A 14,342-nucleotide genomic window follows, 5' to 3' on the forward strand; every position below is an offset into this window, starting at 1 on the left:
GCTCTACAATGCTAACCATCAGGGAGATGCAAATCAAAACAACAATGAGATATCATCTTACATCACAGACACTGGCACACATCAAAAAGAACAAGAACAACCAGCACTGGTGCAGATGCAGGGAGAAAGGGACTCTCCTTCACTGTTTGTGGAAATGCCGACTGGTCCACCCATTTTTGGAAAAAAATATGAACGTTTCTCAAAAAACTAGAAATTGAGCTTCCATTTGACCCAGCAATTCTACAATAGAAATGACATCAGCACTTGTATGTTTATTGCAGCACTGTTTACAATAGCCCGAATCTGGAAAAATCCTGAGTCCCGAGAACAGACAACTGGTTAAAGAAACTTTGGTACATCTACACCATGAAATACTATACAGCTGTTAGAAAATATTAAATCACTAAATTTGCATATAAGTGGATGGACATGGGCAGTATCATGCTAAGTGAAATTAGTCAGAAAGAAAGGGACAGATATAGAACGACTGTGCTCATTTGTGAAATATAAAGTACCATAACAGGAGACCAACACCTAAAGACAGTAGAGATAAGGGCCAGGAAGTTTGCACCATAGCTTGGAAGATGGCCTCACATGCTGGGAGAAAACGCAGCTGGGATAGAGAAGGACCCACTAAGGGACCACTAAGCAAATGATGATTGGAGGGATCGGTTGTGCTGAAAGTAGACTATGGACCAAACACAATGACTCTTTAGTACTTGCATTGCAAACCATAATGTCCAAAAGAATCTCTCCTTTTGAGAGTAAGAAGGAATGTTCCTGTCATAGAGGCAGGGGGTAGGAAGGAGTGGGGGTGGCAGGAGGTTTACTGGGAACACTGGTGGTGGAAAATGGGCACTGGTGGAAGGATGTGTGCTCGATCATTGTATGACTAAAATGTAATCATTAAAGTTTGTAAGTCTGTAATTGTATCTCATGGTTATTCAATAAAAAATAGTGATTTATAGTCTGAAAGTAAACTTCAAAGTATTAATTAGATAGGTTAAAGAGACAAAGGCAAATAAATAACAGAAAGTGCATTAACAAAGACAAGGGCAAAATAAGGAATGTACATTAAGGAAACTGAAAATGTTGGATATTTGGTTTTTATTGTAGTTTATTAAATACCAGTCCATACTGTATTCTGCTGAGGATTATGTTAGCCAAGCTGAGAATAGTATCTTACAATTAGTGAAAACATTCATTTCATACTTAATACTATATAATTGAAAAAATCTAAAACAATGGGTCATATGAAATTTATATAAAGAAATTTAGCACATTGTGGCATGTAAATCCTAGGGTAGTTCTCATGATTGTGACCTGTACAATGCAATAGCCTTAGTTTGCATATGGTTTGAACCTATGATTTGCTTCTAAACACAGAAGTTGGCAGAGAATATGGAAACTCACTGCAGTTCTTTTGAAGCTTTTGGATATGAGGGGAGGGCAGGAGTTACACCTAATGATTCTCAGGGATCACTTTTGACTGACTCACTAATCACTCCTGGAAGGGGATGATATAGGGTTCCAGGAAGTTAATCTGGGTCAGCCAAATGCAAAGTAAATGCCTTACCCACTGTAATATTGCTCCTGCTCAAAAAAATAAAAAATAAAATGCTGACATTTATACAGACATGCCTACACAACACATACAAATGCATATAAAGATCTAGCTAGTACACAACAGAAATTCACCCACTGCCTTTAAGAAGTCAGGTATTTTGATATGAACTGAATACAAAGAATGCCCATAAATAGAAAATAGATGGCCTCTAGTTTCTGAAAAGAATGGAAAGAGGAACACGGGGATGGAAAACGTGAAAGGCTTCTGAAAATCCAATCCTATAACTACAATCAGCTGAATTTGGGAGGAAAAATGAAACAAAAGAGTGAGTCTGAAAGAGGACCAAGAAACCGAAATGATATACAACAAACCAATACTTAAAATTATATTTTGTAAGACTTTGTAGCTTAGTTGCCCCTAAATTCCTAACCCATGAAACCTATGATATAACAAAAGAATGTAAATAATAATGTTTTAAATATGTGGTAATTTGTTATATACTAGTAGAAAATTAGTAGAGATGATAGACAAAAGACAGTGAGCACAGGTTGGAATTAGATGTTCTACCACACTTGGGTCAGAAGTACTAAGAGGATATTAACTTTGTGGTACAGATAATACTCAACCTTTGAAATCAACTGGGTAATGGGGAGAAAAACCCTTTTATTTTTCAGTGTTTACTATGCTCTTTGCACATACATGTGTATATGTATATTTAACTTTCAGATAAGCTCCATTAAGAATTATATTATTTTCTTGATTGGAAAGTCTAAATAAAATTATCCAGGGTATAACCAATAGCATATCTGTTTTGAAAATGTAATACAAACTAGACAATCTGATATACAAACTTCCATTCTCAACAGCTCACTCTATAGCCTCTCTATTTTGTTCATTGCTCTGTTTTATCCAGACAGTCAAACAAACTTCATGTATATGAAGTTTGTTACATTCAACCCCTCCTCAGTCAAATCGGCTTCCTGCAGACTTTACTTACATTTCAATATTTTGAATATGAGAGCAATGTTTTGTTAGGCATTTTTCATTTTAAAAGATTTATGAATCTGTGACTAATTCCAATATGTGAACTTAACTCATTGTATTCCATTAAAATAATTTCAAACAATGTTCTCTGAAAATAATTGTGAATGAAATAAAACACACATATATCCATACACAATTTACCAGTCACCCATTCACCCATATACACAAATATTCTCAGTTAATTTATATGAAAAGCATTCTAGCCCTCATTTTAGAAGTAAAATATAGAAAAGTTAATTTAACCTTCATGAGTGGTAAAACTGGCATAATACTAATCAAACTGGAAAAACGAAGATTCAACTGAGTATTCATTTCAGGAATTTGGAGGAGGAAGGGGACAAAAGGAATGGAAAAAGAAAATAACTAGTATGTCTTAAAAATAGCTATGTATCAACTAGTAAGATTTTACAAAAATCTGAAAATAAAAACAGTAATATTTCTCCCCTTTTTTGCTGTTTATAAACTGAGGTGTAAAGACTTAATGAAATGACACAGGTAAGAAAGTTAAGGTGTGGGTGAAAGGATTAAAACTTCACATCTTCCTGACTTTCCTTTTTTCTCTATTATTTTATTATTATTATCATGCAAGATCTAGTTCTAGAGTGCATAATTTTATAAAAATCTAAGGAAAAAGCATGCTTCAGAATGTATTTTTCATGTGAAGGAAACTTTAGCATTATGTATATACATATGCAATATTATGTGGTTGGTTTTCATTAAAAAATTTCTTAACAATAGGTTATCCAAGTCATTTGACTAGAAAAACTCCAATTAGTAAGTTCCAGAGAAAGGCCCAAAGTCAACTTCAAATACAATTATGTTCCCTTCAGGAAAAATAATTATTTTCTTAAAATTGTTTATTTTATGATGCCATGATGTTTACTGTCAGATAGCCCTGCTAATAAATATAAAATCCTCCCATCATTATTAAAGCAAACGTTCTATTATTTAAAACATGAAAATTTAAAAGATCTTTAAATCAATTGAGCACAGTCTATAGTGTGTATAAGTTACATACCTAGGAATAAAAGATTGGGGTTTAGGATATACAGTCTAATAATACCAAATTTTTGGTTAATTTACTGGCACGTAAAATCACAAGCAAGTTGTATATTTTTTTTCAAAATATTCAAATTGTTTTTTAGCTTCTCAATTAAATAAAGAGTAATAATTTCAAACTCACAATGAGGAATAAAGTAAATGAACTTAATGAATGAGTGATGTTGACAACAAACATGAAAAACTGTAAAAGCTAAATAACAACGTAATTATTGAATTTACATATCTGAAAAATGATGAATGCAGCACAAAACAAGAAAAATCCTACAATTAAAACATCTATGTAATTATAACACACTGGCAAAGATATTCTTAGCGATGTAGGGATCTTTATCCGGAAAAAGTTCAAGAACTGCGTAGAGAAATAGAGATGGAACAGGGAGGAGTCTGAAGACACTCTAGTCCTATTGTGAGTCCTCTCAAAGAATTCTGAAGGAGACAGGCACTATGGCATACCTCTCTCTGGGAATAAAGTTTAGAGATTGCGCTGTGTAAATTCTTCACCTAAAATTTCTATTTGTGCTCTTTTTTTATGATGTATCATCACAGATTAAGCCACCTCTACAAACTGGTTGATTGACACCATAGGTAAATAGTGTCATTGAAAAAGTAATTTCACAAAAATTTATATTAACAAATTTATATTAAAATTTAAAGGTGGCTGCTTCTCTTATAATGTCACGGCAGCCTTCTTTCAGAGCCCTGAGTTTGTTCAAAATTATGAATTAAAATGCTCAGATTAAAACTGTAAATATTAAATATACATGTGTATATATATATATATATACACCATTAGATTTAAAGAAGTTCAACTTTAAAACTGGATAGTAGGTAGAGACAGTAGGAATCTGTCTTCTATTCATGCGCGTCACTAATTAGATGATGAGGCGTTTGGCTACCTTAAGAGAGGCATGTCTCTCAGAGAGCCCGACAAGCTACCAAGAGTATCCCGCATGCACAGGCAGAGCCTGGCAAGCTTCCCGTGGCATATTCAATATGCCAAATGCAGTATCAACAATAGGTCTCATTTCCCTGATCCTGTAAGAGTCTCCAATCATTGGGAAAAGAGGAGTAAGAAGAGGCTGCTATAATCTCAAGGTTAGGAGAAATAGAGATGTTACTGGCACCTACTCGGAACATCAAAGATCAATGGGATGACAGTGACAGTGACAGTGACAACTTTAAAATCGAAGCATGCTTTCTAACCATTTGATACACTGTACCTCAAAAGAAAAAGTAAAGAAAAATAAAACCCATAATTTTCATGTCAAAGCATTTCCTGCCAGTATTTCAAAACAAATTTACATTTCGCACAAATCCAAGTTATTTTTTAATGAGATGTAATGTAATAGAAAGAATACAACAAGAAGTAAAATATGATACCTGAGAGGTGAAACAGTTGCAATATTCTTATTGCCATACATAACATTTTTTCTGATTCACTGATAAATTTTTTAAGTATCTGAGCAACTAACCAAAAGAATTCAAGAATAAAATATTCATAAAACAAAACCACAATGAACAAAAGAGAAGAATTATAAAATGTTCACATCACGTACCTATTTCTTCCAGAATTTCCTCAAGACTTTTCAGTCAAACTTGGTACGGAATCCTCAGTAAATTCAATCCCAGCATCACACTTGAGAAGTCCTGGTAAGGTATAAATAATTGTCAATGCTCTGAAAATTTACTTGGAGTTAAATCATAATTAGTTTGATATGATTTCACAGAACATAAAACATTTCATACTTAAGTTAGGAGAATTATTAATGTATTCATTATTTTAAGAATCTTCAAATATGTGTGAAAATGCTTCACTTTAATTTAGAGAACCTTAAATCCTTGTTTGATACAAAGCAAGGATCACAGAGTCAGCATGAAATGCACTTCCAAGAGATGCAAATTTTATTTCCCACTCTTACACTGATTTGGCAGGTTTAAACTTTTTGGTGATTAAATTTTATAATTTCTAGAATAAAATTATTTATGTTTCAAGGGTCCCAACTGAAAACATGACTGATTTCAATGGCCTCTTCAACACATACTTAATGAGCATGTTAGGTTGTTCCACAATTAACAAATTGGTAGTAAGCATTTTCTCCTAATAATCACAATTTAAGAATTATTACTTTAATGAATTTTGAGTGCTGTTCTTCATGCCCACAGCTTATTTAACCAGCCTCTTTTGTAGGTTATTTCATCTCTAATATGAAGCCTTAGTTATTCTTCACTAAATTGAATGTTAGGCAAGTACGATAAAATTATAGGACTTAGGAAACTACAGAGAGGAAACAGGTTTTGGCACCCATACCTTTGCTGAGGGACTGGTATTTCAACAACTATACTGAAAACAACAGACTAGACCCAATTACATGGCAGGAAGCACTGACTATCTTCTATTATTATTCTATTATTATTATTATTTTCAAGAACTGATAGACTTCACTTTCCAATTCCTTCTTTCACAGTTATTTTTAAATATTTTATGCTCAATATGTATACTCTAAAATCCACCCTTTTAATAATATATGTATATTTATATAATTTATTTGCCGTTGGTATAGATATTCAACCCCCATTAATATGTAATTCAGCAACATTTTTATAATTCCAAGAGAAATCCCATGCCCAATAGTTATCTTGACTCATTCCCTTCCTATTAGTCCCTGGAAACCTCTAACCCATTTTCTACCTTTATTTACTAACTGATCTGGACATTTCAGATAAAAGGAATTAGATAATACATGATTTTTTCTGATAGGGCTTGTTCTATTTCTCATATTATTTAAAAAATGTATTCATGTTATAACATATATCAGTACTATTCTTCAGCTCTCTTCTCTCTTTTTCTACTATGAAAACACTGCTATGAACAATATACAAAGTTTTTCATTCCTTTATTTTTTTTTTGTTGGGCTGGAGCCATAGCACAGCAGGTAGGGCATTTGCCTTGCACGCAGCCATCATGGCTGACCCGAGTTCGATTCCTCCGCCCCTCTCAGAGAGCCCGGCAAGCTACCGAGAGTATCTCGCCCACAGGGCAAAGCCTGGCAAGCTACCCGTGATATATTCAATATACCAAACACAGTAACAATTTTCACAATGGAGACGTTGCTGGGCTTGCTCAAGCAAATCTATGAACAATGGGAGAACAGTGACAGTAATTTTTTTGTTGGGGATCAAATGAAGGGTCTCATACATATGAGATAAATCCCCAGTCCTCTGCACAAATTTTTGTGTGAACATATGCTTTCATTACACTTGAAGGTGTTCCTATAAGCAGAATTCTCAGATCATATTTATCACTTGTTTAAGAACTACTGAACTACTTTCCCAAGTGCTGCATTATTTTATAATCTTAAGCAACATATAATGATTCTCATTTATGCATATCTTAACAAATACTATTTTTGTATTTTACTATTATATTCATAATAGAAAGCAAGAGGTGGTATTTCTTTGCTGTTTTAGTTTGTATTTATCTGATAACCAGTAAAGTTGAGCATCTTTTCACATATTTTTGGACATGCCCTAATCAGCTATGGAGAAATCTATTCAAATTCTTGCACATTTAGATTTTTTTTATTGTTTAGGTTTTGGGCTCACATCTAGCTGTGCAAAGCAAGCCAGGCTTACTATTGGTATTCTGCTCCTGGGTTACTGACAATCTTGGGACCATATATGGTGCCAGGGATCTAAACCAGGTTGGCCTTATGCAAGGCAAGAACCATTCTTGCTATGCTATCTTTAGGACCCAATGTGATCTGCTCTTCATGGACTCTAGCATCCTATTTATAAGTATTTATCTAAAATAAAATCTGATTGGATTTTACTTTACATTTTATATGTCTTCTTTTATCATTAGTTTAATCAAATTAGTGTTTTGATAAACACCATTTAAATATAAAATTAAAAAAAAACTCACCACACACACACACACACACACACACACACAAAGAATAAAGGAAAGATTAGTCACAAGTTCTTGAGCAAGGTAATAGATAGCAATCATACAGTAACAAAAACTAAAGCAATGCTAATATGATACAATCAATATAGAATGGCAGGAAGAAAATGACCGAACTCTGAATTCATATAGTCAAATAATGACCAGACAGTACTATCAAAACATCCAACTTTTAGCTATGCAAAGTATAAAGGCCCACATTACCCATCCATCATAACTACAATAATGTGATGAAGAGGCATGTAGAAATGAAAATCGAGAAATGAAGACAACAACCATGGTGAAGAAACAAAAATGGGGGCAAAAAAACAGAAATACAATACAATCAGAAAACAAAATATAAAAGGACAGAAAGTAAGTTCCAAATATCAACAATATCTTTTAGGCCAGGGAGATTGTACAAGTAGACACTTGTCTTGCACACAGCACTTCTCTTGACCATAATTTGATCCCTTAAACCACATATGGTCCCTCAAACACGACCAGGAGAATCTTTGAGCACAAAACCAGGAGTAAGAATTGCGAGGCACCAGGTATGGCCCAAAAACCAAAAGGAAAACAAAACAAAACAGAAGACTAAATATGAATGACCCAAACTTACTAATGGGGAAATAGAAGGAAAGCCGAGTTAGGTGTATCAATGGGAAAAAAAAAAACTGGCTACCTCTGTACAATGCACACAATTGCATAAATGAAGCTCATGTCAGACATAAAGACAAATATTAGTTAAGAGTGGAAGGTTAGAACAAGGTTTTTCAAACACATATTGCAGAGAAAAAGGCACAAACTTCTATCATCAGATCTGATTAAATGAACCTTTCAGGCTAATGTGGTACCCAAACAAATGTGTCACCCACATCTGCCCTCCTATGACATATATTTTTCAAACTTCCATACTTTAACACTGAAATGAGTATGGAGCTGTCTCTGCTTTGAATAAAGCCACATTTTCATTCTCTCTTGAGCATCTCTCTCTCTCTCTCTCTCTCGGAAGTCAAAAGGACTTCCAAGTAAAAACTGCTTTTACTTCAATACAAAAAGAGTAAGTTTAGCTCAAAAAGGTTATGAGACAAGTACAATTATTATACATTGCTCAAATAAATATAACTATCATCAGTATGTAAGTACCAACATAAGGTCAAATATACAAAACAATTAACACAACTCAAGGGCTATAGTGACAGTAACATAATAACTATAGGAGATTCACAACATATCATATTTAGCAATGGACACACCATTATTTAGTCAAAAGATTAATATGATGATAATAGACTGCTTTATTAAGAGGTAGACATGATATAATACAGAAATTTATATCCCCAAACAGATGAATATGTATTTTTCTCGTGTCCGTAACACATTCTTCAAGAGAGATAAGCTGAAACTCATAGGAATTCTTAATAAAATTGTAAAGACTGAAACCATATCAAAAATATTTTCCATATGAGTCTAGAAATAACAAAAACAGGGAGAATAAAAACAAGTATGTGGAGATTAAACAAATGATTCTGAATAATCCCTGAGTCAATGAAGAAATCAAAGGAGATATTACTATTACCAGGAATAAAAATATTACTAGGGAAACAAAGATATGAGCTATTAGATTGTATGGCATTCAACAAAAACAATTTCAGAATTACAGGGTATCAGACTGGAGCAATAAACAGGAACAGACTCAAATAAATACTAATTTAATAACAAGTCTCAAATAAATAAATAATTTAATCTGATACTTTGATGAAACCTGAAGCTATTCAGGTGAAATTGCCAACAATACATAAAAAGAAATTCATGAGACAGAATATAGTAGAAAACAACTATATTCCAAAAAATGGCCAGTACAGAAGAAAGTGGTAAAACATTTTGTTTGTTTTGGGGCAACATTGGGTGGTTCTTAGGGCTTACTCCTGGCTCCGTGCTCAGGGATAACTCCTGGCAGGGTTTTAGGTGCCTATATGTGATGCCAGAGATCAAAGCCCGGTAGGTCATATGCAAGGTGAACATTCTGCTTGCTGTACTATCACTCTAGCCCCCAAAGTAGCAAACTTTTAAAACAACTAGGAAGAAATAAAAAGCTTAGGGACAATAACAAATACGGAAATCAAAATGATTATCAAATCTCCCTTAGAACAAAATCCCAGAACACTGCACCAGTGAATTTTATAAAACTTTCAAAGAATGCTGAGGCTAAAACTCTTCCAAAATCCAGAGCAGGGACTCTCCCAAACACATTTTATAAGACAAACATTCTAATTCCCAAGTCAAAAAAGACAAAATGCACACAAGCACACACACACACACACACACACACACACACACACACACACACAGACTCAACACACTAGAGTTTCTTTATCCAGTCATCTGTTCTTAAGCTCTTGGGTTGTTTCTAGATCTTGACTATTCTGAATAGTGTTGCACTGAATGTAGGAGTACACTTGGCAGAATAGAGTTTTCCAGTTGGGGTAGATGAAGATTGCCATTTAAATCATGTTTGTTCTTCCAATATAAAACCATGGATGTCCTTCCAGTTCTTTTAGTAATAGTCTATAGTTTTTGGCAGATAGTTCTTTCTGTGTATTTTATAAGCTTAATACCCTTGTTTTATCCCTTATTTTGAAAGCAATTGTAAATGGAATTTTAAAAAAATGTCTCCTTGATCCATTCCATTGTTTGACTATAGAAATGCAACTGATTAATTTTTATGTTTCATAACTTCACAGAAGAAAATACTTTCTGGAAGATTTTTGTTTTGGATGATACATTATTTTTTCTTTTTCTTGCCTAATTATTCAGTATATGATTGTGTATATGAGTGTGTGTATGTGTGTTTGTTTGTGTGTGTACTACCTTGCTATAAGAAAAAATGAAATCAGGCAATTTGCTGCTATGTGTATGAAATTAGAGTATTTCACTGAATGAAGTCGTTTATAAGGAAAGAGACAGGTATAGAACCTCTCTTCTATGTGGGCTATAAAGAAACTTTAAAGGAATAGCAAATGGCCAAAGGCAACAGAACGTGAGATCTGACAGACAAAATGGAGCTGATGACAGAGGGTGAAAACAGGTTAGAGAGATTGGGTAATGCTGGGATTAAAATAAAATGGTGGAGGGAAGTGGACACTATGGTGGGGGTGTGGTGCTGAAATGTTGTATATATGAAACTATCATTAACAGTATACTAAATCATGGAGTCTCAAATAAAAATTTTAGTAAGTAATTAAATGGCCCTCATGGGGGAAGGGGGTGGGTAATGATAAATGGAGGTCTGACTTCACCAGCAGTCCACATCTCAAATAGCACCACACACATCCACCGCCCTCCGCCTCCACTGAGTCCACACTCATACTGAGTCCACTGGTCTGGCTGGACACTGCTCAGGAGACCTTCGCCCAAAAGAACTGTGGAGAAAAAAATGGCCTATTATATACACCGATCTATAGATTAAATGGATTTCCTATCAAAATACCAGTGGGATTTATCAAGGAAAAAGAAATAAAACTCCTCAACTATTCTAAAATATAATTCAAACATATTTATGTCTCTAAAACAATTATGAGACAAAATGACATAAATGGAAGCAACGCACTCCCTGAAGTTTAAATATAATTTTAATTGCTATGGAAAGAGAGAGTGAAAGTATTTTGCTACTATTTTAATTAATTTTCATGGTTTCGTAGGAGTAAATCAGCAATATTAAAATATTTTGATACTTTAATATTTTACTTAAGTGTATGATTTGGAAGTGAGCAACATTTTCATTTAAACATAACCTTTATTATCACCCATTTCTATAGAAGGATATCACATTTGTTACATTTGCTACTTTTCCTTCTAATAAACCTTACTCATTGAATAGCATGTTTTGCAATGATTACATTGTTACCTTGTTTCTAACTTGGTCACCCAGTAAGAGATAGATATTAAGCATTCTAGGGGTCTTTCAAACATCTAGCTCACAACTGACACCAAAGTTTTAAAAAATTAGCATGGTAGCCGAACAATCAAATAGTCTTATTTACTAAAAATATAATTATTGAGTGTTTAAAACATTTAAAGTTCAGTTTGAATATGAGAGTAAATTCATATGGTTCTCCTATTCATGAATTACCAAAATGAATAAATCCTCAAATGCTAATAATGTAAATAGAATTTTTTAAATGCAGACAAAATATGACAGGTAGTATTCATAAATAATAATACTATATACATTTTGGGTGAAAGCATAAACAAAGGGAAATTTAATAAAAAAATTATCATCTCACATAAACATTAAAGAGTAGGTAAAGCTTAAATGGAGGTAAATATAAATTTATGACTATATCTGTGGATAAACAACAAAGGACTGACAATATTAAGTTACAATAGAAACTCAAATATTTTGGTATAAAGACATATACAAATTTTAAATATTACACAAAATCCTTCCCCCTCAAACAAAGTTTCTGCTTAAGTGAATCCTATTTTTATTTATTTTACTAGTTTCTGAAAGTAAGCCTCCCAAGATGTTCAATACAGGCCTTCCAAAAACTTTCCACTTCGGCATGAAGATTATTTTAACTATGATCAAGCAATGCCCTGGAGGCTCACCAGCAACTTTTACCATTTCCTAATTGCCCAGAAGAATGAAAATTGGGTTATTACTCAGAATTGGGTTTTTCTGCAGGGTATGGCCCAAAACCAAAATAAAAATGGGCTTTTTAATAGAAATAACCTTTCTGTAGGACAAAACTATATTGTAGGATAAAACACCTAATTACAGAGCATCTGGTCTTCGTTATGAGTCACTCTCTCCTCATCATATGAGAACCCCTTCCATCTCCTTAAAACCCCAGGTCTCCATTTTATTCCTCAGCTTAAGATATATACTCCACTCTTTCTCACTCATCACAGAATCAACACAACTATATAGATTACCACGTTATATAAATTAATAATTCCTCCTGTGAATATATCTGATTTGATCAACAGGCAGAACAACCTGAGGAACCCAGAGATTAGGGGGAAATTTCTGCTCCTCTTCAATACTATTAACCTGAGAAATGCTTCATTCACAAGAACAGACAAGCATACGTTCCTTTACTTGTCAGAACAATGACATCACCAAACAGCATTTACCCTCTGGACAACTCAATTGTTTATTCATGAGAAAAATAAATCTAAAAGATTGAAAAAGACAAATAGTACCTTAATATGACTACGAAAACAGTTTTAACTCCATAACCACTTTGAAAAAGTGTTAAGGACTTCCTGATTCTCTAGATCAGAAAAAATGCTGGGGAATGGGTGGAAAGATTTGAGAAAGGAAACTATAGAGTCAGAATTTTCCAGTTTTACTGAAGGCCAGGATAGAGATATTTATACATAAATATTATTCTTCTTGTGAAAATCAGAGCCGATTTTACACATTTTATTTGTGGTTCTGGATAACATTCAGTACTGCTCAGAAGTTGTGCTCATAGGTTGCTCTTGACAGTGCTCAGAGGACCATGCAGTTTTGGGACCGAAACTGGCTCCCTAAATCCAAATTATGAGCTGTCCTTTGAGTTTTCTCTCTGGTTCTGATTTTATATTAAGGTCATATTTTTAATTAGTTCAGAGCAACAAAATTGGGGGTGCAGTGGTATAGGAAGGCAACTGAGGATTATGCAGAAGTAATAAGTACATAATGACAGTTCTAAAAGACAGGGAAAACAGGATCAAATTGAGACTACCAAACGTACAAAGAAACAGGGACTATATAAAATAGTACAATGTTAGAATGTCAAAGAAAGAACAAGATTCAAGGTGATATTGAGGAATTATGCCTAGGTATTTTGTCTTTATAGTGTTAGGGATCATATTCAGGGCCTCACACAAACAAGGCAAGAACTCTGCTGCTAAGCTTCATCTCTGGTTCCTGTGACAGATATTTTAAATCAAGGAAAGTGATGATTAAGAAAGCCAAAGTGATTAATGTTCTATAAAAGATATATTGTAAATGATTATTCATATGGCAAGATACTTTTAAAAATGAATAATGCCGATGCATATTGGCAACAGGACTCATTTAAGACTTTGATAATGAAAGAAGAGAATTTGATCAAGAGATATGATTTGAAATTAACTTAAAGAGGGGCCAGTAAAATAGTAAATCGACTAAGCACTTGCTTTGCACTCAGAAGAGTAGAGCATCACATGTGTTCCCCAGAGCCCGGCCAGGAGATGATCCCTGAGTGAGAGTCTGAAGCCCTGGGCAAAGCCAATGTAAGTCACTACCCCCAGAAAAAGTTAGATAAAAAAGTAATTAAATGAAAAAAATAGTTATGAGAGAAAACTAAAGAAAAGTAATAACAATGGAGTTCAGTTACAAAATAGAGAGAATTGGATCAAGAGAATAAAAAGTTTTACCAAAAAAAAAAATCGATTTTCTGTAAGGTAGGAACAAAGACCAAAATGATAAAGGATAGAGTACAAGTAATTAGTTGGTAAGAGGAAAATGGGCAGATGGAAATACAGAAAGCAGTACAGAAGGTAGAAAAGAGAAAATCCTGAGTAGAAATAGATGGGGGGTGGGGGGAAGGGACCTAGAAGAAGAAAAAAATTTCTATTAATGTGTGAATAGCAAAGGGTAGTTGAATAATAAAGAGTTTAAAACCCTAGAATTCAAATTTAAGGCTAATAAAAAAATTCCTCAGGGAAAAATAAGCAAAGATTTACAGT

At 33.7% G+C, this 14,342-nt stretch overlaps 1 protein-coding gene across 7 annotated transcripts in view; it reads right to left on the bottom strand.

Annotated features, from left to right (window-relative positions):
• Positions 1 to 14,342, bottom strand: part of FOXP2 (forkhead box P2) — a 568,485-nt gene that overhangs the window by 406,101 nt on the left and 148,042 nt on the right. For all 7 annotated transcript variants that reach the window (XM_056118036.1, XM_056118034.1, XM_056118033.1 and 4 more), the window contains exon 3: positions 5,230 to 5,320. The gene's annotated coding sequence lies outside the window, so the exon portion shown is untranslated. The remainder of the gene's footprint in view (positions 1 to 5,229; positions 5,321 to 14,342) is intronic.

The sequence above is a fragment of the Sorex fumeus genome, unplaced genomic scaffold (genome assembly GCF_029834395.1).
Source record: "Sorex fumeus unplaced genomic scaffold, SorFum_2.1 ptg000037l, whole genome shotgun sequence".
In the NCBI taxonomy this organism is placed as follows: domain Eukaryota; kingdom Metazoa; phylum Chordata; class Mammalia; order Eulipotyphla; family Soricidae; genus Sorex; species Sorex fumeus.